Consider the following 567-nt stretch of genomic DNA (forward strand, 5'->3'; position numbering starts at 1 on the left):
GCACATGGGGGGCGGAATTCCTTCCCTTTCTTTGTACTTTGTACTTGCTCAAGCCAGAGGCTTGCTCGCGCAGCTATGACTGATAACTTCAGGATCAAGAACCAGGGTGTGACTCTCACTCCCCGGGGTTCGGGTAGAGTGTCACCCAGGTTCCTCCCCCTGGGAATCACCGTGGTCACCCACGCCTCTGTCTCTTGGCCCAGCTCCTGCAACGGGCTTCTTCAAACCAGGCCTCCTTTGAAATCGATCTGCCACAACAGTTGCAAACCCCAGCTGCTTCTCTCCTCCTCGGCCCAGTAGCAAGAGAATCAATTATCCCTGCCCTCAGCGAATTGCAGCATCTGCTGATCCGCAGAAGGATAGGATTCAAGATGTCAGCCCTAGCCCATAAAGCTGTTCTTAATCTGGACCTAATCACGGGAACAACTGCTTTTTGCCTTTGGTCCCCACCTGGCAACAAGACAAACACCACCTCCAACTTTCAAGAGTCTGTAATCCCCACCCCTCAGGGGAGATCCAGGGACAGACACGCACCATAACCTCCATTTTACAGATGCAATGTGTACA

The sequence above is a fragment of the Lontra canadensis genome, unplaced genomic scaffold, assembly GCF_010015895.1.
Source record: "Lontra canadensis isolate GAN:19392208 unplaced genomic scaffold, GSC_riverotter_1.0 scaffold9, whole genome shotgun sequence".
Taxonomy (NCBI): Eukaryota; Metazoa; Chordata; class Mammalia; order Carnivora; family Mustelidae; genus Lontra; species Lontra canadensis.